The sequence below is a fragment of the Oratosquilla oratoria genome, chromosome 36 (assembly GCF_046742065.1).
Source record: "Oratosquilla oratoria isolate Oo_2021 chromosome 36, ASM4674206v1, whole genome shotgun sequence".
Classification (NCBI taxonomy): domain Eukaryota; kingdom Metazoa; phylum Arthropoda; class Malacostraca; order Stomatopoda; family Squillidae; genus Oratosquilla; species Oratosquilla oratoria.
The window spans coordinates 22,501-47,500 of NC_134812.1; the positions used below are offsets into that span (position 1 = coordinate 22,501).

At 38.5% G+C, this 25,000-nt stretch overlaps 15 non-coding genes across 15 annotated transcripts; 11 read left to right on the plus strand and 4 right to left on the minus strand.

Moving 5' to 3' along the window:
- Positions 1–1,945: 1,945 nt before the first annotated feature.
- Positions 1,946–2,017, plus strand: TRNAA-UGC (transfer RNA alanine (anticodon UGC)). Its single transcript has one exon. It is a non-coding gene; the product is annotated as a tRNA-Ala (tRNA).
- Positions 2,018–2,026: 9 nt separating this feature from the next.
- On the plus strand, positions 2,027–2,099 carry TRNAA-AGC (transfer RNA alanine (anticodon AGC)). The gene has a single exon. It is a non-coding gene; the product is annotated as a tRNA-Ala (tRNA).
- A 3,957-nt stretch (positions 2,100–6,056) lies between these two features.
- Positions 6,057–6,128, plus strand: TRNAA-UGC (transfer RNA alanine (anticodon UGC)). Its single transcript has one exon. It is a non-coding gene; the product is annotated as a tRNA-Ala (tRNA).
- Positions 6,129–6,140: 12 nt separating this feature from the next.
- TRNAA-AGC (transfer RNA alanine (anticodon AGC)) lies at positions 6,141–6,213 on the plus strand. Its single transcript has one exon. It is a non-coding gene; the product is annotated as a tRNA-Ala (tRNA).
- An 856-nt stretch (positions 6,214–7,069) lies between these two features.
- On the minus strand, positions 7,070–7,142 carry TRNAA-AGC (transfer RNA alanine (anticodon AGC)). The gene has a single exon. It is a non-coding gene; the product is annotated as a tRNA-Ala (tRNA).
- A 3,938-nt stretch (positions 7,143–11,080) lies between these two features.
- Positions 11,081–11,153, plus strand: TRNAA-AGC (transfer RNA alanine (anticodon AGC)). The gene has a single exon. It is a non-coding gene; the product is annotated as a tRNA-Ala (tRNA).
- A 4,821-nt stretch (positions 11,154–15,974) lies between these two features.
- Positions 15,975–16,046, plus strand: TRNAA-UGC (transfer RNA alanine (anticodon UGC)). Its single transcript has one exon. It is a non-coding gene; the product is annotated as a tRNA-Ala (tRNA).
- A 9-nt stretch (positions 16,047–16,055) lies between these two features.
- On the plus strand, positions 16,056–16,128 carry TRNAA-AGC (transfer RNA alanine (anticodon AGC)). The gene has a single exon. It is a non-coding gene; the product is annotated as a tRNA-Ala (tRNA).
- A 930-nt stretch (positions 16,129–17,058) lies between these two features.
- TRNAA-AGC (transfer RNA alanine (anticodon AGC)) lies at positions 17,059–17,131 on the minus strand. The gene has a single exon. It is a non-coding gene; the product is annotated as a tRNA-Ala (tRNA).
- A 2,119-nt stretch (positions 17,132–19,250) lies between these two features.
- On the plus strand, positions 19,251–19,322 carry TRNAA-UGC (transfer RNA alanine (anticodon UGC)). Its single transcript has one exon. It is a non-coding gene; the product is annotated as a tRNA-Ala (tRNA).
- Positions 19,323–19,331: 9 nt separating this feature from the next.
- TRNAA-AGC (transfer RNA alanine (anticodon AGC)) lies at positions 19,332–19,404 on the plus strand. Its single transcript has one exon. It is a non-coding gene; the product is annotated as a tRNA-Ala (tRNA).
- A 1,620-nt stretch (positions 19,405–21,024) lies between these two features.
- TRNAA-AGC (transfer RNA alanine (anticodon AGC)) lies at positions 21,025–21,097 on the minus strand. Its single transcript has one exon. It is a non-coding gene; the product is annotated as a tRNA-Ala (tRNA).
- Positions 21,098–23,349: 2,252 nt separating this feature from the next.
- On the plus strand, positions 23,350–23,421 carry TRNAA-UGC (transfer RNA alanine (anticodon UGC)). The gene has a single exon. It is a non-coding gene; the product is annotated as a tRNA-Ala (tRNA).
- A 9-nt stretch (positions 23,422–23,430) lies between these two features.
- On the plus strand, positions 23,431–23,503 carry TRNAA-AGC (transfer RNA alanine (anticodon AGC)). The gene has a single exon. It is a non-coding gene; the product is annotated as a tRNA-Ala (tRNA).
- Positions 23,504–24,332: 829 nt separating this feature from the next.
- Positions 24,333–24,405, minus strand: TRNAA-AGC (transfer RNA alanine (anticodon AGC)). Its single transcript has one exon. It is a non-coding gene; the product is annotated as a tRNA-Ala (tRNA).
- Between the last annotated feature and the right edge of the window lie 595 nt (positions 24,406–25,000).

Here is a 25,000-nt window from a genome sequence, read left to right on the forward strand (position 1 = left end):
AATAAATCATACGAAAATCGACCAAAATATATGAATCTCTTTTCCCTAAAAAGGCGTAAGCTCAGAGGTGACTTGATACAGGTCTTCAAAATTCTAAAGGGAATTGACAACATCAATAGTGACAAATTTTTCACACTGAATGAGAACCCGACAAGAAAGAATGGTCTCAAACTGTCCGGAAATAGATTCAATTTGGAAGTAGGTAGAAACAACTTTGCCAACCGTGTAGTTAATGAATGGAATAAACTTCCTGCACAGGTAGTGCAATGTAGTTCAGTTCAAAGCTTTAAGAATCATTTAGATAAATACCTAAGTAAGATGCTGTAATGATTATAATTTATGTTATATTATTTGTTTTTGTTTTGTTATCATTTGTCTGTCTGATTTTTATTTATTATTAGTTATATGTCAATTTATTATTATTTACTATTTACCTGTTTCTTTATTATTTAACTATACCTATGCATTTATTTATGTATTTTATTTGTTATTTACATTATCATAGTTTTTATTTATTATTTTATTATTAATATGATTTTTTTTTTGCATCCAACCTAGATATAGATCAAAAGGTCTCCTGTCGGTATGCTCCGCCTTTGTAATCCTTTGTAATATATATGTCACGACCTACCTATGGGCCAGGCTGGTCGCGACAGAAAAAAAAAAAAAAAAAAAAAAAAAAAAAAATAAAAAATAATTAAGTCCGTGCGCAGTTCGGACGAGTGACAGAGAGTTCGGATAGGATAATCAAACTCCTCGTTAAAGTTAGATATTACTACACGAATAAAGGTAACGCATACGACATAAATGAACATATAGTTATAGAATATATCAATATATATGAGATGAAAAAAAATATATTAGTTACCAAGTATAGTAGTTGATTGTGCTTTTGAATGCAGCACGTAGGAACATATGGGCGAAACGAAGTCTTGATTATGATGTACACTAGTTTCGATACTGGTTACTTGATGTTGCACCAACGGTTTCAGAAACAAATGGGTAGTTTGAGGTGAATTTTATGTACGGTAACTTCTGGTAGGGAAAGCTTCTGGTAGTACTTCTGGTAGGGAAAGCTTCTGGTAGTACTTCTGGTAGGTGAAGCTCCTGGTAGTCGGGAACACGTAAGATATTGGCTGATGTTACGTAATTGAGAAAATAACGGAGTGTGTCGAGTCGCACGTAGTCCAGCAGCAGCAGTCTGGAGATGCCCGAAACAATTCAGAAAAATACGAGCTTGGCACTTCGCGTGGAGATGGGCAATAGTTGGCGTCCAAAGGATTTGTTTAATGGACTTATCGTAATCGACGAATGTAGAATAATTTCTACGTAGATTCAGATGGGCCCTGGGTGTCTGCTTCTTTTCTTAACTTCTTTGTTCTTTTCGTGTTCTGCATCTCTGCTTCTGTTCTCTATGTCTCTCCGTGTCTCTGATGGGTCGCTCTCTGCTTCGCCTTATATATCCCTTGAATAGGAGCTTACGTTTCTTGGGATGACAAAACGCATGTAAAGTGGTAGTTTGAACATCTTCAACCAATGGGAAAGCAGAATGAGCTTTCCCGCTAGATTATGTTACGTTTCTGAGCTTGGCGTCATCTGACATTACGAAATGAGGCGCGCCCCAACAGACAGGTATTGCGTGATATAATTCCGGTCATGTTTTGAACAAGTATGAAGGGAAATGACCTTATGTGTAAGGCTTGTAGAAAGGTGGGTGGAAGTTGAAACTGACAGTGGAGAAGAAGAAAATGAAGAGAGGAGGTGAAGGTGACGGCACATAGGGGTGGCAACACCTTACAAAAGTTTGTGTGACCTTTTTAGTAATTTTTACTCAAACAGAACAAGGGAGAAAGAAACAAACAAAAGAGACAAACAAAGAAACAGACGAAGAAATAAGGAAAAGAGGAGAATACAACATGAGGAAATAGATCCTTCATATGGCCACGGGGGTGTAGCTCAGTGGTAGAGCGTTCGCTTTGCATGTGAAAGGCCCCGGGTTCGATCCCCGGCACCTCCAAGCGTGGTTGGGGCTGTAGCTCAAGTGGTAGAGCGCTCGCTTAGCATGTGAGAGGTACGGGGATCGATACCCCGCAGCTCCAGGCGTGGATTTTGTGCGTGTTTGTTCGATCTCCTGCACTTTCAAGCGTCGTTGGGGCTGTAGATCAAGTGGTGGAACGCTCGCTTAGCATGTGAGTGGTACGGGGATTGATACCCCGCAGTCGCGGATATTGTGCGTGTTTGTATGCACTATATGTATATATATATATATATATATATATATATATATATATATATATATATGTATATATATATATATAACGTAGAAATCACTGTTGGAGTAGAAAAGACTGGAAACGGGGAATCTGTATATTTCGATTGCAAACTGCAATCCTCTTCAGTAGATACAATTAAGAGAGAGCGTGCTGCTTAAGTACCAAGTTTCTCCCCAAAGACAAATTAAATTTGATTTAATATTACCCTAACACCATTAATAAAAAGGTGGTAAATGTCCATCAAAGGTTAAAAGAAGAACAGAGCCAAGGGGTTTATTCGATTCCGTGTAAAGGTTGTGACTTAGTTTACATCGGACAGACTGGAAGGGATTTGAATACCAGGATGATTGAACATAAACGTTCCATTAAATATGCACAAGATAGCTCAGCTGTGTTCCAACATGTTAAGCAATTTAAACATTGTTTAGATTGGGACAGAGCTGAGCTTATTTATAAATCCAGATGTGAGTTCAGGAGAAAAATGGTAGAATCTACGATCATTGAATTTCAGCCCAACATGAATATTTCAAAGGGGCAATGGTCCCCGGACATAATGTCCGGACTCTTCATCTCCTACCTAGTGCAAGCTCATTTGCCTCCTGACCTCACATACGGAGTGAGAAGAGGGTAGAGATATCTTCCCATGTTCCCCTTTCTTTTGTTAAGGGTGCTACTTAAACAGTACGCCCTCTCTCTTATTTGTATCTACTGAAGAGGATTGCAGTTTGCAATCGAAATATATAGATTCCCCGTTTCCAGTCTTTTCTACTCCAACAGTGGTTTCTACGTTATTGACAAATGTGTGATTACATTTTTCACCTGTAATATATATATATATATATATATATATATATATATATATATATATACATATATATATATGTATATATATATATATATATATATATATATGTGTGTGTGTGTGTATCATGGGATAGATCACTAAATGTAATTATTAGAGTGGTAAAATATTGGGCTTACAATCATAAGGTCCCGTGTTTAAGGCTCCGCTGTCTTTTACTAAGAATTAGAACTTTTCCTGGATTTTAATTTCTTATTAGCTTATCTGTAAATAATCTAGTAATTATTTACATAATTACATTCAAACAAAATAGTATAATTCTGCATATTACAACTTAATTTTCATCACTTATTAAAGTGGACTGATAAAATTAGAAATTATCAGAATTACATTTAAATAAAATTAGAATTAAAGTAGTATTATCATAATAGGATTATCAAGGTAGAATATATCAAGGTAGAAAATTCTACTTTCTGGTTAACTGTAAACAGAAGATCCACAGGTCTGGCGAAAGGGTTAAGTGTGGCACTCAACCACATTGAGGCTAAGCACCTCGTTGCGTAGGTAGTTTATTAATTAGAACCACTAAATGGTGTGTGAAGCACTTAACTGCCTCATTGAAATCTCTTAGTTGAGTTTATTTATAGTGTATAGAACCACGGACAAAAGTCATGCCTGGAGCTGCGGGGTATCGATCCCCGTACCTCTCACATGCTAAGCGAACTACAGCCCCATTGACCATTGATAATACCGGGAATTGAATCAGAGGTCATTCATTTTCAAAGCGAACACTCTTTCACTGAGCTATACGCCCTCGCCATTGTTGCCAGATACAGATCCATGTTACGGTTACTATCTTGTAATGTCTATATGCGTATAGAATAAGCACTCAAACAATACACACACGCACATACACACACACAAACATACACACAAACATACACACTTTACTCTGTATTATATGTATTATAATATAACTATGGTTTTTGTTTATAATAAAATTGATTGTTTCAAGTGTCCATTGCGCATGCACCTCTGCTACGTCACAGGTCATGACATAAGAATGTTTCATTTGTATTTCCCGCGTAAACAGACCAAAGACCGGATCCAATCAGGAAAGTAGCCGGGTAACAATGTAGGCTCGTCAGGCTAGGTAAATCCCGCCCCCCTTGTATTATCCAATGAATTACGAGCGTATTGCCTCGTCACGCTAAAGTGAACGAGTCTATACGATTGGCCAGGCCCTGCCTGGAATGATTCCACCGGTCAGATTAAAAAATGATTGCCATCACTCAGGTTGGTACCTTTTCCTTTGATATCGTAGTAGTAAGCCAGATTAATTAGGACTTTGCTTGTAGTGCTCCATTCAGTGTGCGCGGAGTGATGTAGTATTTGGGGCTTAGGATTAGCTTAATATTTCAAAACTGTTTAGTGATCTGTGAACCGGTCTTACGTCTGTTCAACCCCATTAAAACTTTCGAAATCTAAATTTTTGTGTAGTGTATGTTAATCATAGGCCAGATGTATCGTTACGTAAAATCCTATTTGTTTAGTTGTAATCGTGTATCCTATTTGTTATATTATTTTCATGTCACTCTCTTTTGTATTAATTTTCATACTTCTAACTTTGTTTAGTTGTATTTCTTTAAAGTTAATATAGTTTAATTTTCCCCGGTGTCCTCGACCGGGTGGCGACCTTAATCCGTTTACTTGACTGTATGAACCCAGCAATAGACATAGGGTCTAAGGGTTCCCCCTGATGTTACGAACCTCTGATCTTCATAAGGACAGTGGACTTTTGGTATTCTAGAGAGGTTTGTAACAATATACCCCGGGAATAGGAGCTAACGTTTTTTTTCGATGACAAAACGTAAGTAAAGTGGTAGTTTGAACATCTTCAGCTAATGGGAAAGTAGAATGATCTTTCCCGCCAAATTATGTTACGTTTCTGAGCTTGGCGTCATCTGACAGTACGTAATGAGGCGCGCCCCAACAGACGGGTATTGCGTAATGTAATTCTGGTCATGTTTGAACAAGTATGGAGGGAAATGACCTTATGTAAGAGGCTCGTAGATGAGGCTCGTAGATATAGATAGACAAATGAGGTAGATAGAGGGATAGATGATGAGTATTTCGTTTTTATGAGTTGGCTGTTTTGTCAACAACAGTTTGCTCTCAGCGTTATGATTTTAAACAGGGGCTTGGGGACTCGGTTTAATTACTTTATGTTTACTGATGTATACAATATGTAAACTAAGTCAGTGTGCAATGAATTCGAGATTGCTTGAGTAAGCAGTATTGCATGCGGAGTTGTAATGGCGGATTTGGTTGGACAAAGAGTGGGGGAGAAAATTTAATTGGCTTACGATTGTTCGATCATACCCTTAACGGAGGTCCTTAAATCTAAAATTAAAGATCATTGGGTTAAAGAAATCATGACGTCATTGCAGAACTGACATAGGACCCAAATTAAGTGTTCTTGATGGGATTCTTTGAGAGCACGCTGTGTAAGAAGTAACTGAAGAAATATATAACAGAAGTCTACATTTTAAATCTCCTAGACAAAAAATATGGTAAAATGAAAGAAATAAGACTAGAAATTAAAATAATACAACTAACAGTCTAAGACGTGACAAAGAATTATTGATGCAACAGGGCCTACCAACTAAAAGATGTGATGTGCTATATTCATAAGTGAGGATAGCAAGGGCGACAAGAGCCGACAGGACTAGCAGTGGAGAAAGCTGGATGAAAGTTGAAAGTGACAGTGGAAAATTTTAGAAGAAGAAAGTGAAGAGAGTAGGTGAAGGTGACGGCATATAGGGGCGGCAACACCTTATAAAAGTTCGTGTGACCTTTTTATTCGCTTTTATTCAAACAGACAACAAAGAAGAAAGAAAAGGAACAGACAGGGATATTGACGAAGAAATAAGGAAAAGAGGGGAATACAACATGAGGAAATAGACCCTTCATGTGTCCACGGGGGTGTAGCTCAGTGGTAGAGCGTTCGCTTTGCATGTGAAAGGCCCCGGGTTCGATCCCCGGCACCTCCAGGATACGCTAATGGGGCTGTAGCTCAAGTGGTAGAGCGCTCGCTTAGCATGTGAGAGGTACGGGGATCGATACCCCGCAGCTCCAGGCGTGGATTTCGTGCGTGTTTGTTCGATCTCCGGCAACTTGAAGCATCGTTGGGGCTGTAGATAAAGTGGTAGAGCGCTCTTTTAGCATGTGAGAGGTACGGGGATCTATACTCCGCAGCTCCAGCCATGGATATTGTGTATGTTTGTATACACTATATGTATATATATATATACATATACATATATATATATATATATATATATAGACCACACACACACACACACACACACACACACACACACACACACACACACACACACACACACATATATATATATATATATATATATATATATATATATCATGGAATATATCAGTAAATGCAACAATTACAATGGTGAAAAAAATTGTGCTTGTAATCATAAGGTTCTATGTTCGAGGCTCCGCTGTCTTTTATTAAGAATTAGAACTTTTTCTGTTGCTTTTTCTGTTCTTACTAACTTGTCTGTAAATAATCTAGCAGTTTACATAATTACATCCAAACAAGACAGTATAATTCTACATATTACAACTTAGTTATCATCATTTATTAAAGTAGGATAATCAAATTAGAAGTTATCAGTATTATATCTAAACCAAATGAGAATTAAAGTAGTATTAATTATCAAAATAGGATTATCAAGGTAGAAAATATCAAGGTAGAATAATCTACTTTCTGGTGAGCTGCAAACAGAAGATCCACAGGTATGGCGAATTGGGGTTAAGTGTGGCACTGAACACGTCGTGGCTAAGCGCCTCGTTGCGTGGGTCGTTTACTAATTAGAACTACTAGATGGTGTGTGAAGCACCTCATTGAAATCTCTTAGTTGAGTGTGTGTATGGAGTGTATACAACCACGGACAAAAGTCACGCCTGGAGCTGCGGGGTATCGATCCCCGTACCTCTCACATGCTAAGCGAGCGCTCTACCACTTGAGCTACAGCCCCATTGACGATTGTAGGCGCCGGGAATCGAACCAGAGATCCTTTAATTTTATAACGAACGCTCTTCCACTGAGCTACACGCCTTGGCCATTAGTGCCAAATACAGATCCATGCTATGGTTACTATTTTGTCATGTCTACAAGGGTATAGAATACGCACTCACACAATACACGTACATACAAACACACAAACATACACACACACACTACATACTTTCTCAACGTTTATAATGACAACTGTAAGGTTAGAGAATGTTGCACTCCATTAACGTCATCGCAAACCGATGACGCTAGCTTCTATATCACTATAAATGCGTATGTGTGTGTGCGTGTTTATGTTTGTGTCTGTGTGAAATATCCAGACTACACACGCTGTCAGGATGTCGAGGAAGCGAACATGTGCGAGAGAGAGAGAGAGAGAAAGAAAAAGAGAGAGAGAGAGAGAGAGAGAAAGACAGACAGAGAGAGAGACAGAGAGAGAGAGAAAGAGAGAGAGAGAGAGAGTGTGTCTCGGAGATGAACCGTCAGTATCGCGGGGGAAAGTGATGGGGTCCCAATCTTCGCGTGTGGTGATGGAAGTGAACAAAAGGGAGTGAGGAGGTTCCTCCTCAACGTCCAACCTCCTCCCCTGATTCTTTTATAACTTTTGTGTGGCATGATGGGAGCATACTGGAATCGTGTTCATGAAGTCCCGGGTTTGAGGCTCTGCGAATGCTGGGTTTGATGATTTCAAAAGCCATTACTGCAACTAGTAATTTGTATTATATATATATATAGACAAATATATATATATATATATATATTTGTATAGATATATATATATAGACTTTATATATATATATATATATATACATATACATATATGTATATACATATATATTTTCAAGAAATCCATCATATCCGGAGATGTCCCAAGAGAATGGAAGCTAGCTAACGTTACTCTCATTTTCAAAAAAAGGTGACAAAAAAGAAACCAAATAACTACAAGCCTATAAGCTTGACTTCAATCGTAGGAAAAATTATGGGAACTATCATCAGAGATGCTATCGAACATCATTTAGAAAGTAACTGTTTGATAAATGATAGCCAGCATGGATTCAGACGGAAACGTTCTTGCGAGACTATCTTACTCGAATTCTACAACACAGATATTTAGAATTATGACAAAAGAAACAATATAGATTTAATATATCTAGACTTTGCAAAAGCTTTTGATACCGTCCCACACGAAAGACTACTTACTAAATTAGATTTGCATGGAATAAGTGGTAGCCTATTAGGTTGGACTAGTAATTGGTTGAATGATCGAAAACAGAGAGTTGTTTTAAATGGAAAAACTTCTGGATGGAAAAGTGTTGCATGTGGAGTTCCTCAGGGTTCCGTTCTTGGGTCACTTCTATTCATAGTATATATAAATGATATAGACCATGGACTAAAATCTACTGTTTCCAAATTTGCTGATGATACAAAACTGTGCGGAGTGGCAAATGATCACTCAAACCAATTAGATATTCAAGAAGATTTAGATAAATCACAGCAACGGTCTGAAAGGTGGCTAATGAAATTTAACACAATTAAATGCAAGGTAATGCACATATGTAAAAATAACAGTAAGCACGATTACAAGTTATTTGAAAATTTGTTAACAAAAGTGGATAGTGAAAAAGATCTCGGCGTAATTATCAGTAACGACCTCAAATCATCCAAGCAGTGTATTTCAGCCTCTGAGAAAGCAAATAAGATTGTAGGACTGATTGCGCGATCTTTTGAATTCAAAAGTCCATCTCTCATTAACAAGCTATATAAATCGTTAGTTCGTCCACATTTGGAATATGCTGTTTCCGTATGGTCACCGAATCTCATTAAAGACATTGACAGATTTAAAAAAGTACAACGGCGAGCCATAAAACTGATTCCAAATATCAAAAATAAATCATACGAAAATCGACCAAAATATATGAATCTGTTTTTCCAAAAGAAGCGTAGACTCATAGGTGACTTGATACTGGTCTTTAAGATTCTAAAGGGAATTGACAACATCAAAAGTGACCAAATATTTACATTGAATGAGAATCAGATAAGAAGCAATGATCTCAAACTGTCCGGAAATAGATTCAATTTGGAAGTAGGTAGAAACAACTTTGCCAACCGTGTAGTTAATGAATGGAATAAACTTCCTGCACAGGTAGTGCAATGTAGTTCAGTTCAAAGCTTTAAGAATCATTTAGATAAATACCTAAGTAAGATGCTGTAATGATTATAATTTATCTTATATTATTTGTTTTTGTTTTGTTATCATTTGTCTGTCTGATTTTTATTTATTATTAGTTATATGTCAATTTATTATTATTTACTATTTACCTGTTTCTTTATTATTTAACTATACCTATGCATTTATTTATGTATTTTATTTGTTATTTACATTATCATAGTTTTTATTTATTATTTTATTATTAATATGATTTTTTTTTTGCATCCAACCTAGATATGGATCAAAAGGTCTCCTGTCGGTATGCTCCGCCTTTGTAATCCTTTGTAATATATATGTCACGAACCACCTATGGGCCAGGCTGGTCGTGACTAAAAAAAAAAAAAAAAAAAAAAAAAAAAAAAAAAAAAAATTAAGTCCGTACGCAGTTCGGACGAATGACAGAGAGTTCGGATAGGATAATCAAACTCCTCGTTAAAGTTAGATATTACTACACGAATAAAGGTAACGCATACGACATAAATGAACATATAGTTATAAAATATATCAATATATATATGATAAAAAAAAATTATATTAGTTACCAAGTATAGTAGTTGATTGTGCTTTTGAATGCAGCACGTAGGAACATATGGGCGAAACGAAGTCTTGATTATGATGTACACTAGTCTCGATACTGGTTACTTGATGTTGCACCAACGGTTTCAGAAACAAATGGGTAGTTTGAGGTGAATTTTATGTACGGTAACTTCTGGTAGGGAAAGCTTCTGGTAGTACTTCTGGTAGGGAAAGCTTCTGGTAGTACTTCTGGTAGGTGAAGCTCCTGGTAGTCGGGAACACGTAAGATATTGGCTGATGTTACGTAATTGAGAAAATAACGGAGTGTGTCGAGTCGCACGTAGTCCAGCAGCAGCAGTCTGGAGATGCCCGAAACAATTCAGAAAAATACGAGCTTGGCACTTCGCGTGGAGATGGGCAATAGTTGGCGTCCAAAGGATTTGTTTAATGGACTTATCGTAATCGACGAATGTAGAATAATTTCTACGTAGATTCAGATGGGCCCTGGGTGTCTGCTTCTTTTCTTAACTTCTTTGTTCTTTTCGTGTTCTGCATCTCTGCTTCTGTTCTCTATGTCTCTCCGTGTCTCTGATGGATCGCTCTCTGGCTCGCCTTATAAATATCCCGGGAATAGGAGCTTACGTATCTTGGGATGACAAAACGTAAGTAAAGCGGTAGTTTGAACATCTTCAGCCAATGGGAAAGCAGAATGAGTTTTCCCGCCAAATTATGTTACGTTTCTGAGCCTGGCGTCATCTAACAATACGTAATGAGGAGCACCCTAACAGACGGGTATTGCGTGATATAATTCCGGTCATGATTTGAACAAGTATGAAGGGAAATGACCTTATGTGTAAGGCTTGTAGAAAGGTGGGTGGAAGTTGAAAATGACAGTGGAGAAGAAGAAAGTGAAGAGAGGAGGTGAAGGTGACGGCACATAGGGGTGGCAACACCTTACAAAAGTTTGTGTGACCTTTTTAGTTGTTTTTATTCAAACAGACAACAAGGGAGAAAGAAACAAACAAAAGAGACAAGCAAAGAAACAGACGAAGAAATTAGGAAAAGAGGAGAATACAACATGAGGAAATAGATCCTTCATATGGCCAGGGGGGTGTAGCTCAGTGGTAGAGCGTTCGCTTTGCATGTGAAAGGCCCCGGCACCTCCAAGCGTGGTTGGGGCTGTAGCTCAAGTGGTAGAGCGCTCGCTTAGCATGTGAGAGGTACGGGGATCGATACCCCGCAGCTCCAGGCGTGGATTTTGTGCATGTTTGTTCGATTTCCTGCTCCTTCAAGCGTCGTTGGGGCTGTAGATCAAGTGGTGGAACGCTCGCTTAGCATGTAAGTGGTACGGGGATCGATATCACGCAGCTGCGGATATTGTGCGTGTTAGTGTGCAATATATATATATATATATAATGGGATAGATCACTAAATGCAATTATTAGAATGGTGAAAGATTGGGCTTACAATCATGAGGTCCCGTGTTCGAGGCTCCGCTGTCTTTTATTAAGAATTAGAACTTTTCCCGGTTTTTCCGTTCTTACTAGCTTATCTGTAAATAATCTAGTAATTATTTACATAATTACATCCAAACAATATAGTATAATTCTACATGTTACAACTTAATTTTCATCACTTATTAAAGTACTGATAAAATTAGAAATTATCAGAATTATATTTAAATAAAATTAGAATTAAAGTAGTATTAGTTATCAAAATAGGATTATCAAGGTAGAAAATTCTACTTTCTGGTTAACTGCAGACAGATGATCCACAGGTCTGGCGAAAAGGTAAAGTGTGGCACTCAACCATATCCTGGCGAAGCGCCTCGTTGTGTAGGTCGTTTACTATCTAGAACTACTAGATGATGTGTGAAGCACTTAGTTGCCTCATTGAAATCTCTTAGTTGAGTGTGTGTATGGAGTGTATACAACCACGGACAAAAGTCACGCCTGGAGCTGCGGGGTATCGATCCTCGTACCTCTCACATGCTCAGCGAGCGCTCTACCACTTGAGCTACAGCCCCATTGACCATTGGAGGTGCCGGGAATCAAATCGGAGGTCATTCATTTTCAAAGCGAACGCTCTTTCACTGAGCTATACGCTCTCGCCATTATTGCCAAATATAGATCCATGCTATGGTTACTATCTTGTCATGTCTATATGCGTATAGAATAAGCACTCACACAATACACACACGCACATACACACACACAAACATACACACACACACACTACATACTTTCTCAACGTGTAAGGTGACAACCGTCAGAGTTAGTGAATATTACATTCTATAAACGTCATCGCAAACCTATGACGCTAACTTCTATACCACTACAACTGTGTGTGTGTGTGTGTGTGTGTGTGTGTGTGTGTTTATGTGTGTGTGTGTGTGTGTGTGTGTGTGTGTGTGTGTGTGTGTGTGTGTGTGTGTGTGTGTGTGTGTGTGTGTGTGTGTGTGTGTGTGTGTGTGTGTGTGTGTGTGTGTGTGTGGGAAGTATCCAGACCACACGCGCTGTCAGGATGTCGAGGAAGCGAACATGTGCGAGAGAAAGAGAAAGAGAGATAGATAGATAGATAGAAAGAGAGAGAGAGAGAGAGAGAGAGAGAGAGAGAGAGAGAGAGAGAGAGAGAGAGAGAGAGAGAGAGAGAGAGAGAGAGAGAGAGAGAGAGAGAGAGAGAGAGAGAGAGAGAGAGAGAGAGAGAGAGATAGAGAGAGAGAGAGAGAGAGTCGCGGAGATGAACAGCCAGTATCGCCGGGGAAAGTGGTGAGGTCCCAATCTTCGCGTGTGGTGATGGAAGTGAACAAAAGGGAGTGAGAGGGCTCTTCTTCAACGTCCAACCTCCTCCCTGATCTTTAAAAAAAAAAATGTGTGGCATGATGGGAGCAAACAGGAATCGTGATCATGAAGTCCCGGGTTCGAGGGTCCGCAAATGCTGTGTTTGGTTATTTGAAAAGCCATGACTGCAACTAGTGATTTGTATTATATATATATATATATATATATATATATATATATATAGATATATATATATATATTTATATATACATATATATATATGTATGTATATATATATATATATATATATATATATATATATATTTATATATATATATATATATATATATATATGTCACGACCCACCTATGGGCCAGGCCAAGAAATAAAAAAAATTGAGGCCGTGCGCAGTTCGGACGAGTGAGAGAGTTCGGGCAGGATAATCAAATTCTTCGTTAAAGTTGAATATTATTACACGAATAGAGATAACTCATACAACATAAATGCACGTATAATTATAAGATATATCAATATATATGACATGAAATAATTTGTTGTATAAATTACCAAGTATAGTAGTTGAGTGTGTTTTTGTATGCAGAACGTAAGAACAGGTGGGCGAAACGAAGTCTTGGATATGGTGTACACTAGTCTTAATACCGATTGCTTGATGTCGCAACAACGGTCTCAGGAATAAATGGGTAGTTTGAGGTGAAGCTTATGTACGGTAACTTCTGGTAGTACTTCTGGTAGGCGAAGCTTGGAGTAGTCGGGAACACGTAAGATATTGGCTGATGTTTTGTAATTGAGAAAACAACGGAAAGAGAGTGTGGAGTCGCACGTAGTCCAGAAGTAGTCTGGAGATGCCCGAAACAATTAGAAAAAAATACGAATGCATGGCACTTCGCGTGGAGATGGGTAATAGTTGGTGTCCAAAAGATTTGTTTAGAGGAGTTATCGTAATCGACGAATATAGAATAATTTCTACGTAGATTCAGGTGGGCCCTGGGCGTCTGCTTCCTTTCTTAACTTCTTTGTTCTTTTCGCGTTCCGGATCTCTGCTTCTCTTCTGTATGTCTTCCTATGTCTCTGTTGGGTCGCTTTCTGCCTCGCCTTATATATTGTTACATCTGTGATGTATACATCCCAGGTTATGTAATTGTTATTATTATTTTCGAGGAAGTATCATGTCTCATGTTATGTGGGGTCGTACTATGCTAATTTGACCGAATCCTGTGTTACCGTAAAATATTGTTTTCTTTACTCTGTATTATATGTATTATAATATAACTATGGTTTTCGTTTGTAATAAAATTGATTGTTTCAAGTTTCCAATGCGCATGCGCCTCTGCTACGTCACGGGTCGTGACGTAAGAGTGTTTCATTTGTATTTCCCGCATAAACAGACCAAAGACCGGTCCAATCAGGAAACTAGCCCGGGTAACAAGGTAGGCTCGTCAGGCTAGGTAAATCCCGCCTCCCTTGTATTATCCAATGACCTACGAACGTATTGCCTCGTCACACGAAGGTGAACGAGTCTATACGTTTGGTCAGGCCCTGCCTGGAATGATTCCACCGGTCAGATTAAAAAATGACTGCCATCACTCAGGTTAGTACCTTTTCCCTTGATTTAGCAGTAAGCCAGATCAAGTAGCACTTAGTTTTTTTTACATTCAGTGTATGCAGAGTGTTGTAGTATTTGGGGGTTAGGATTAGCTTAATATTTCAAAACTGTTTGTGATCTATGAACCGGTCTTACGTCTGTTCAATCCCGTTAAAACTATCAAACTAAATTCTTTTGTGTAATGTATGTTAATCAGAAGTCAGATGTATTGTTATGTAAAATCATGTTTGTTTAATTGTAATCGTGTATCCTATTTGTTATATTATTTGCATGCCACTCTCACTTGTATTAATTTTCACACTTCTAAATTCATTTAATTGTATTTCTTTAAATCAAAAATAGTTTTATTTTCCCGGTATTTTCGACCGGGTGGCGACCTTAATCCATTTTCTTGACCCTTTGAACCCAGCAATAGACATAGGGTCTAAGGGTTCCCCCTGATGTTACAAACCTCTGATCTTCACCAGGCCGGTGGACCTTTGGTATTCTAGAGAGGTTTGTAACAATATACCCCGGGAATAAGAGCTAACGTTTTTTTTCGATGACAAAACGTAAGTAAAGCGGTAGTTTGAACATCTTCAGCCAATGGGAAAGTAAAATGAACTTTCCCGCCAAATCTTGTTACGTTTCTGAGCCTGGCGTCATCTAACAGTACGTAATGAGGAGCGCCCCAACAGACGGGTATTGCGTAATGTAATTCTGGTCATGTTTGAACAAGTATGGAGGGAAATGACCTTATGTAAGAGGCTCGTAGATGAGGCTCGTAGGTATAGGTAGACAAGTGAGTTAGATAGAGGGGAAGATGGTGATGATTTCATTTTTTGGATTTGGTTGTTTTGTAAATAACAGTTTGCTCTCAGCGTTATATTTTTAAACAGGGGCTTAGGGACTCGATTTTGTTATTTTATTTTTGCTGATGTATCCCATATGTAAACTAAGTCAGTGTGCAGTGAATTCGAGATTGCTTGAGTAAGCAGTATTGCATGCGGAGTTGTAACGGTGGATCTGATTGGAGAAAGGGTGGAGAAGGAGAAAATTCAATTGGTTCACGATTGTAAGATCACACCCTTAGGGGAGGTTCTTAAATCTAAAATTAAAGATCATTGGACTAAAGAAATCATGACGTCACTGCAGAACTGGTCTAGGACCCAAATCAAGTGTTCATGACGGGATTCCTTGCGAGCACGCTGTGTAAGAAGTAACTGAAGAAATATATAACAGAAGTCTACATTTTAAATCTCCTAGACAAAAAATATGGTAAAATGAAAGAAATAAGACTAGAAATTAAAATAATACAACTAACAGTCTAAGACGTGACAAAGAATTATTGATGCAACAGGGCCTACCAACTAAAAGATGTGATGTGCTATATTCATAAGTGAGGATAGCAAGGGCGACAAGAGCCGACAGGACTAGCAGTGGAGAAAGCTGGATGAAAGTTGAAAGTGACAGTGGAAAATTTTAGAAGAAGAAAGTGAAGAGAGGAGGTGAAGGTGACGGCATATAGGGGCGGCAACACCTTACAAAAGTTCGTGTGACCATTTTATTCGCTTTTATTCAAACAGACAACAAAGAAGAAAGAAAAGGAACAGACAAAGATATAGACGAAGAAATAAGGAAAAGAGGGGAATACAATGTGAGGAAATAGACCCTTCATATGTCCACGGGGGTGTAGCTCAGTGGTAGAGCGTTCGCTTTGCATGTGAAAGGCCCCGGGTTCGATCCCCGGCACCTCCAATTGTCATTGGGGCTGTGGCTCAAGTGGTAGAGCGCTCGCTTAGCATGTGAGAGGTACGGGGATCGATACCCCGCAGCTCCAGGCGTGGATTCCGAGCGTGTTTGTTCGATCTCCTGCACCTTCAAGCGTCGTTGGGGCTGTAGATAAAGTGGTAGAGCGCTCTTTTAGCATGTGAGAGGTACGGGGATCTATACTACGCAGCTCCAGCCATGGATATTGTGCATGTTTGTATACTATATATATATATATATATATATATATATATATATACATATGTATACATATATATATATATGTATATATATATATATATATATACTCTATATATATATATATATATGTATACATATATATATATGTAATATATGTATATGTATATATATACTGTATATATATATATATATATATATATATATATATATATATATATATATATATATATATATATTATGGAATATATCAGTAAATGCAACAATTACAATGGTGAAAAAAATTGTGCTTGTAATCATAAGGTTCTATGTTCGAGGCTCCGCTGTCTTTTATTAAGAATTAGAACTTTTTCTGTTGCTTTTTCAGTTCTTACTAACTTGTCTGTAAATAATCTAGCAGTTGTTTACATAATTACATCCAAACAAGACAGTATAATTCTACATATTACAACTTAGTTATCATCATTTATTAAAGTAGGATAATCAAATTAGAAGTTATCAGTATTATATCTAAACCAAATGAGAATTAAAGTAGTATTAATTATCAAAATAGGATTATCAAGTTAGAAAATATCAAGGTAGAATAATTTACTTTCTGGTGAGCTGCAAACAGAAGATCCACAGGTTTGGCGAATTGGGGTTAAGTGTGGCACTGAACCACGTCGTGGCTAAGCGCCTCGTTGCGTGGGTCGTTTACTAATTAGAACTACTAGATGGTGTGTGAAGCACCTCATTGCCTCATTGAAATCTCTTAGTTGAGTGTGTGTATAGAGTGTATACAACCACGGACAAAAGTCACGCCTGGAGCTGCGGGGTATCGATCCCCGTACCTCTCACATGCTAAGCGAGCGCTCTACCACTTGAGCTACAGCCCCTTTGTCAATCGGAGGTGCCGGGAATCGAACCAGAGGTCCTTTAATTCTATAACGAACGCTCTTCCACTGAGCTACACGCCTTGGCCATTAGTGCCAAATATAGATCCATGCTATGGTTACTATTTTGTCATGTCTACATGGGTATAGAATACTCACCCAAACAATACACTCACGTACATACAAACACACAAACATACACACACACTACATACTTTCTCAACGTTTATAATGACAACTGTAAGGTTAGAGAATGTTGCACTCCATTAACGTCATCGCAAACAGATGACTCTAGCTTCTATATCACTATAAATGTGTATGTGTGTGTGTGTGTTTATGTTTGTGTGTGAAGTATCCAGACCACACGCACAGTCAGGATGTCGAGGAAGCGAACATGTGCGAGAGAAAGAGAAAGATAGATAGATAGAAAGAGAGAGAGAGAGAGAGAGAGAGAGAGAGAGAGAGAGAGAGAGAGAGAGAGAGAGAGAGAGAGAGAGAGAGAGAGTGTCTCGGAGATGAACCGCCAGTATCGCCGGGGAAAGTGGTGAGGTCCCAATCTTCGCGTGTGGTGATGGAAGTGAACAAAAGGGAGTGAGGATGTTCCTCTTCAACGTCCAACCTCCTCCCCTGATCCTTTTATAACTTTTGTGTGGCATGATGGGAGCATACTGGAATCGTGTTCATGAAGTCCCGGGCGAATGCTGTGTTTGATTAGTTCAAAAGCCATTATTGCAACTAGTAATTTGTACTATATATATATATATATATATATATATATATATATATACATATACATATATGTATATACATATATATGTCACGACCCACCTATGGGCCAGGCTGGTCGCGTTAAAAAAAAAAAAAAAAAAAAAAAAAAAAAGTCCGTGCGCAGTTCGGACGAGTGACAGAGTTCGGGTACGATAATCAAACTCCTCGTTAAAGTTAGATATTATTACACGAATAAAGGTAACGCATACATTATAAATGAATATATAGTTATAAAATATATCAATATATATGAGATGAAAAAATTATATTAGTTACCAAGTATAGTAGTTGAGTGTGCTTTTGAATGCAGCACGTAGGAACATGTGGGCGAAACGAAGTCTTGATTATGATGTACACTAGTCTCGATACTGGTTACTTGATGTTGCACCAACGGTTTGAGAAACAAATGGGTAGTTTGAGGTGAATTTTATGTACGGTAACTTCTGGTAGGGAAAGCTTCTGGCAATACTTCTGGTAGAGGAAGTTTCTGGTAGTTCTTCTGGTAGGTGAAGCTTCTGGTAGTCGGGAACACGTATGATATTTATTGATATTTCGTAAATGAGAAAACAACAGAGTGTGTCGAGTCGCACGTAGTCCAGCAGTAATCTGGAGATACCCGAGACAATTCAGAAAAATACGAGCTTGGCACTTCGCGTGGAGATGGGCAATAGTTGGCGTCCAAAGGATTTGTTTAATGGACTTATCGTAATCGACGAATGTAGAATAATTTCTACGTAGATTCAGATGGGCCCTGGGTGTCTGCTTCTTTTCTTAACTTCTTTGTTCTTTTCGTGTTCTGCATCTCTGCTTCTGTTCTCTATGTCTCTCCGTGTCTCTGATGGGTCGCTCTCTGGCTCGCCTTATAAATATCCCGGGAATAGGAGCTTACGTATCTTGGGATGACAAAATGTAAGTGAATTGGTAGTTAGAACATCTCCAGTCAATGGGAAAGCAGAATGAGTTTTCCCGCCAAATTATATTACGTTTCTGAGCCTGGCGTCATCTAACAATACGTAATGAGGAGCGCCCTAACAGACGGGTATTGCGTGATATAATTCCGGTCATGTTTTGAACAAGTATGAAGGGAAATGACCTTATGTGTAAGGCTTGTAGAAAGGTGGGTGGAAGTTGAAAATGACAGTGGAGAAGAAGAAAGTGAAGAGAGGAGGTGAAGGTGACGGCACATAGGGGTGGCAACACCTTACAAAAGTTTGTGTGACCTTTTTAGTAATTTTTATTCAAACAGACAACAAGGGAGAAAGAAACAAACAAAAGAGACAAACAAACAAACAGACGAAGAAAAAAGGAAAAGAGGGGAATACAACATGAGGAAATAGATCCTTCATATGGCCAGGGGGGTGTAGCTCAGTGGTAGAGCGTTCGCTTTGCATGTGAAAGGCCCCGGGTTCGATCCCCGGCACCTCCAAGCGTGGTTGGGGCTGTAGCTCAAGTGGTAGAGCGCTCGCTTAGCATGTGAGAGGTACGGGGATCGATACCCCGCAGCTCCAGGCGTGGCTTTTGTGCGTGTTTGTTCGATCTCCGGCACCTTCAAGCGTCGTTGGGGATGTAGATCAAGTGGTGGAACGCTCGCTTAGCATGTAAGTGGTATGGGGATTGATACCCCGCAGTCGCTGATATTGTGCGTGTTTGTATGCACTATATGTATATATATATATATATATATATATATATATATATATATATATATATATATATATATATATATAGATATAACGTAGTAACCAGTGTTGGAGTAGATAAGACTGGAAACGGGGAATCTATATATTTCGAGTGCAAACTGCAATCCTCTTTAGTAGATACAAATAAGAGAGACCAAGTTTCTTCCCAAAGACAAATTAAATTTGATTAATTATTACCCTAACACCATTAATAAAAAGGTGGTAAATGTCCATCAAAGGTTAAAAGAAGAACAGAGCCAAGGGGTTTATTCGATTCCGTGTAAAGGTTGTGACTTAGTTTACATCGGACAGACTGGAAGGGATTTGAATACCAGGATGATTGAACATAAACGTTCCATTAAATATGCACAAGATAGCTCAGCTGTGTTCCAACATGTTAAGCAATTTAAACATTGTTTAGATTGGGACAGAGCTGAGCTTATTTATAAATCCAGATGTGAGTTCAGGAGAAAAATGGTAGAATCTACGATCATTGAATTTCAGCCCAACATGAATATTTCAAAGGGGCAATGGTCCCCGGACATAATGTCCGGACTCTTCATCTCCTACCTAGTGCAAGCTCATTTGCCTCCTGACCTCACATACGGAGTGAGAAGAGGGTAGAGATATCTTCCCATGTTCCCCTTTCTTTTGTTAAGGGTGCTACTTAAACAGTACGCCCTCTCTCTTATTTGTATCTACTGAAGAGGATTGCAGTTTGCAATCGAAATATATAGATTCCCCGTTTCCAGTCTTTTCTACTCCAACAGTGGTTTCTACGTTATTGACAAATGTGTGATTACATTTTTCACCTGTAATATATATATATATATATATATATATATATATACACACACATATATATATATATATATATATATATATATATATATATATATCATGGGATAGATCACTAAATGTAATTATTAGAGTGGTAAAAAATTGGGCTTACAATCATAAGGTCCCGTGTTCAAGGCTCCGCTGTCTTTTACTAAGAATTAGAACTTTTCCTGGTTTTTAATTTCTTATTAGCTTATCTGTAAATAATCTAGTAATTATTTACGTAATTACATCCAAACAAAATAGTATAATTCTACATATTACAACTTAATTTTCATCACTTATTAAAGTGGACTGATAAAATTAGAAATTATCAGAATTACATTTAAATAAAATTAGAATTAAAGTAGTATTATCATAATAGGATTATCAAGGTAGAATATATCAAGGTAGAAAATTCTACTTTCTGGTTAACTGTAAACAGAAGATCCACAGGTCTGGCGAAAGGGTTAAGTGTGGCACTCAACTATATCCTGGCGAAGCGCCGCGTTGCGTAGGTAGTTTATTATTTAGAACCACTAGATGGTGTGTGAAGCACTTAACTGCCTCATTGAAATCTCTTAGTTGAGTTTATTTATAGTTTATACAACCACGGACAAAAGTCATGCCTGGAGCTGCGGGGTATCGATCCCCGTACCTCTCACATGCTAAGCGAGCGCTCTACCACTTGAGCTACAGCCCCATTGACCAATGGAGGTGCCGGGAATCGAATCAAAGGTACTTAATTTTCAAAGCGAACGCTCTTTCACTGAGCTACACGCCCTCGCCATTATTGCCAAATATAGATCCATGCTATGGTTACTATCTTTTAATGTCTATATGCGTATAGAATAAGCACTCACACAATACACACACGCACATACACACATACAAACATACACACAAACATACACACTTTACTCTGTATTATATGTATTATAATGTAACTATGGTTTTCGTTTGCAATTAAATTTATTGTTTCAAGTGTCCATTGCGCATGCACCTCTGCTACGTCACAGGTCATGACATAAGAATGTTTCATTTGTATTTCCCGCGTAAACAGACCAAAGACCGGATCCAATCAGGAAAGTAGCCGGGTAACAATGTAGGCTCGTCAGGCTAGGTAAATCCCGCCCCCCTTGTATTATCCAATGAATTACGAGCGTATTGCCTCGTCACGCTAAAGTGAACGAGTCTATACGATTGGCCAGGCCCTGCCTGGAATGATTCCACCGGTCAGATTAAAAAATGATTGCCATCACTCAGGTTAGTACCTTTTCCCTTGATTTAGCAGTAAGCCAGATCAAGTAGCACTTAGTTTTGTTGGATCCATTCAGTGTGCGCGGAGTGTTGTAGTATTTGGTGCTTAGGATTAGCTTAATATTTCAAAACTGTTAGTGATCTGTGAACCGGACTTACGTCTGTTCAATCCCGTTAAAACTGTCGAAATCTAAATTCTTTTGTGTAATGTATGTCAATCAGAAGTCAGATGTATTGTTTTGTAAAATTAGGTTTGTTTAATTGTAATCGTGTATCCTATTTGTTATATTATTTGCATGCCACTCTCACTTGTATTAATTTTCACACTTCTAAATTCATTTAATTGTATTTCTTTAAATCAAAAATAGTTTTATTTTCCCGGTATTTTCGACCGGGTGGCGACCTTAATCCATTTTCTTGACCCTTTGAACCCAGCAATAGACATAGGGTCTAAGGGTTCCCCCTGATGTTACAAACCTCTGATCTTCACCAGGCCGGTGGACCTTTGGTATTCTAGAGAGGTTTGTAACAATATACCCCGGGAATAAGAGCTAACGTTTTTTTTCGATGACAAAACGTAAGTAAAGCGGTAGTTTGAACATCTTCAGCCAATGGGAAAGTAAAATGAACTTTCCCGCCAAATCTTGTTACGTTTCTGAGCCTGGCGTCATCTAACAGTACGTAATGAGGAGCGCCCCAACAGACGGGTATTGCGTAATGTAATTCTGGTCATGTTTGAACAAGTATGGAGGGAAATGACCTTATGTAAGAGGCTCGTAGATGAGGCTCGTAGATATAGATAGACAAATGAGGTAGATAGAGGGATAGATGATGAGTATTTCGTTTTTATGAGTTGGCTGTTTTGTCAACAACAGTTTGCTCTCAGCGTTATGATTTTAAACAGGGGCTTGGGGACTCGGTTTAATTACTTTATGTTTACTGATGTATACAATATGTAAACTAAGTCGGTGTGCAGTGAATTCGAGATTGCTTGAGTAAGCAGTATTGCATGCGGAGCTGTAACGGTGGATCTGATTGGCGAAAGAGTGGAGGAGAAGAAAATTCAATTGGTTCACGATCGTAAGATCACACCCTTATGGGAGGTTCTTAAATCTAAAATTAAAGATCATTGGACTAAAGAAATCATGACGTCACTGCAGAACTGGTCTAGGACCCAAATCAAGTGTTCATGACGGGATGCCTTGCCAGCACGCTGTGTAAGAAGTAACTGAAGAAATATATAGCAGAAGTCTACACTTTAAATCTCCTAGACAAAAAATATGGTAAAATGAAAGAAATAAGACTAGAAATAAAAATAATACAACTAACAGTCTAAGACGTGACAAAGAATTATTGATGCAACAGGGCCTACCAACTAAAAGATGTGATGTGCTATATTCATAAGTGAGGATAGCAAGGGCGACAAGAGCCGACAGGACTAGCGGTGGGAAAAGCTGGGTGAAAGTTGAAAGTGACAGTGGAAAATTTTAGAAGAAGAAAGTGAAGAGAAGAGGTGAAAGTGACGTCATATAGGGGTGGCAACACCTTACAAAAGTTCGTGTGACCTTTTCAGTCGCTTTTATTCAAACAGACAACAAAGAAAAAAGAAAAGGAACAGACAAACAAAGATACAGACGAAGAAATAAGGAAAAGAGGGGAATACAATGTGAGGAAATAGATCCTTCATATGGCCGCGGGGGTGTAGCTCAGTGGTAGAGCGTTCGCTTTGCATGTGAAAGGCCCCGGGTTCGATCCCCGGCACCTCCAAGCGTTGTTGGGGCTGTAGCTCAAGTGGTAGAGCGCTCGCTTAGCATGTGAGAGGTACGGGGATCGATACCCCGCAGCTCCAGGCGTGGATTTCGTGCGTGTTTGTTCGATCTCCGGCATCTTCAAGCGTCGTTGGGGCTGTAGATAAAGTGGTAGAGCGCTCTTTTAGCATGTGAGAGGTACGGGGATCTATACTCCACAGCTCCAGCCATGGATATTGTGCATGTTTGTATACTATATATATATATATATATATATATATATATATATATATATATATATATATATAATACATATATATATATATATGTATACATATATATATGTATATATATATATATATACTGTATATATATATATATATATATATATATATATATATATATATAATTGAATATATCACCATATGCAACAATTACAATGGTGAAAAAAATTGTGCTTGTAATCATAAGGTTCTATGTTCGAGGCTCCGCTGTCTTTTATTAAGAATTAGAACTTTTTCTGTTGCTTTTTCTGTTCTTACTAACTTGTCTGTAAATAATCTAGCAGTTTACATAATTACATCCAAACAAGACAGTATAATTCTACATATTACAACTTAGAAGTTATCAGTATTATATCTAAACCAAATGAGAATTAAAGTAGTATTAATTATCAAAATAGGATTATCAAGGTAGAAAATATCAAGGTAGAATAATCTACTTTCTGGTGAGCTGCAAACAGAAGATCCACAGGTATGGCGAAAGGGTTAAAGTGTGGCACTGAACCACGTCGTGGCTAAGCGCCTCGTTGCGTGGGTCGTTTTCTAATTAGAACTACTAGATGGTGTGTGAAGCACCTCATTGCCTCATTGAAATCTCTTAGTTGAGTGTGTGTATAGAGTGTATACAACCACGGACAAAAGTCACGCCTGGAGCTGCGGGGTATCGATCCCCGTACCTCTCACATGCTAAGCGAGCGCTCTACCACTTGAGCTACAGCCCCATTGACGATTGTAGGCGCCGGGAATCGAACCAGAGATCCTTTAATTTTATAACGAACGCTCTTCCACTGAGCTACACGCCTTGGCCATTAGTGCCAAATACAGATCCATGCTATGGTTACTATTTTGTCATGTCTACATGGGTATAGAATACGCACTCAAACAATACACTCACGTACATACAAACACACAAACATACACACACACACTACATAGTTCTCAACGTTTATAATGACAACTGTAAGGTTAGAGAATGTTGCACTCCATTAACGTCATCGCAAACCGATGACGCTAGCTTCTATATCACTATAAATGTGTATGTGTGTGTGTGTGTTTATGTTTGTGTCTGTGTGAAATATCCAGACTACACACGCTGTCAGGATGTCGAGGAAGCGAACATGTGCGAGAGAGAGAGAGAGAAAGAAAGAGAGAGAGAGAGAGAGAGAGAGAGAAAGAGAGAGAGAGAGAGAGAGAGAGAGAGAGAGAGAGAGAGAGAGAGAGAGAGAGAGAGAGAGAGAGAGAGAGTGAGTCTCGGAGATGAACCGCCAGTATCGCCGGGGAAAGTGGTGAGGTCCCAATCTTCGCGTGTGGTGATGG